Source organism: Salvelinus alpinus, chromosome 1, assembly GCF_045679555.1.
Source record: "Salvelinus alpinus chromosome 1, SLU_Salpinus.1, whole genome shotgun sequence".
Taxonomy (NCBI): Eukaryota; Metazoa; Chordata; class Actinopteri; order Salmoniformes; family Salmonidae; genus Salvelinus; species Salvelinus alpinus.
In genome coordinates, this window is record NC_092086.1 from 33,308,804 (window position 1) to 33,310,067 (window position 1,264).

Genomic DNA, 1,264 nt, shown 5'->3' on the forward strand with positions numbered 1-1,264 from the left:
ATTAACAACTGTGACAAAGGTTGCGATCCCTTGTGGAAGCACTGGGTGTCTGAGAGATTATAGCCTATGCTCAATAGGCTATAATTACTTAACCATGATTTTGCACTATTTAAAATATATCTCCACTCAACATTGTTGCTAGCACTTGCCCCCAAAAGCGTACCATCTGGGTTAACTTGGTTGAGCTCACGGAAACAGATGTAGTACGAGTGTCATCTCAGATGAGGAATAAGACACTATTTCTACATGTAATGTTTGCCTACGTACAATGTAATTACTAGTTGTTACACAGGATTTAGCTAGTTAAAATGAAGTGTATCTTGAGGGGTACTTACTTCTAATTAATGTGTACTTATACAGCTCATTGCCCATTCTGACAACCTGGCCCTCATTTTAAAGCTTCTGGAAGCGCCATCCGAGTGGGAGAATAAACTAGTACGCTATAGAGTACATCTAATATTCACATAAGTACAATGTAATTACTAGGTGTTACACAGGATTTGCCTGAAGGGTACTAACTTGTAATTACAGTGTACCAATAGCCAGTGGTAGAAAAAGTACACAAGTATCATACTTGAGTAAAAGTAAAGATACCTTAATAGAAAATGACAGAAGTAAACGTGAAAGTCATTCATTAAAATATTCTACAAATAAAATAAAATTGTGCCGAATGCAACAGGTGTAGACCTTACCGTGAAATGCTTACTTACGAGCCCTTAACCAACAATGCAGTTCAAGAAATAGAGATAAGAAAATATTTACTAAATAAACTAAAGTAAAAATGTTTATAAAAGTAACACAATAAAATAACAATGACGAGGCTATATACAGGGGGTACCGGTACCAAGCCAATATGCTGGGGTACAGGTTAGTCGAGGTAATATGTACATGTAGGTAGGGGTAACGTGACTATGCATAGATAATAAACAGAGAGTAGCAGCAGTGTAAAAAAAACGGGTGGCCGTTTGATTAATTGTTCAACAGTCTTATGGCCTGGGGGTAGAAGCTGTTAAGGACCCTTTTGGACCTAGACTTGGAGCTCCGGTACCGGTTGGCGTGTGGTAGCAGAGAGAACAGTCTATGATTTGAGTGATTTTTTTGGGCCTTCCTCTGACACCGCCTAGTATATACCTGTAGGTCCTGGATGGCAGGACCTACAGGGCCATACGCATTACCCTTTGTAGTGCCTTACGGTCGGATGCCAAGCAGTTGCCATGCCAGGCGTTGATGCAACCCGTCAGGATGCTCTCAATGGTGCAGCTGT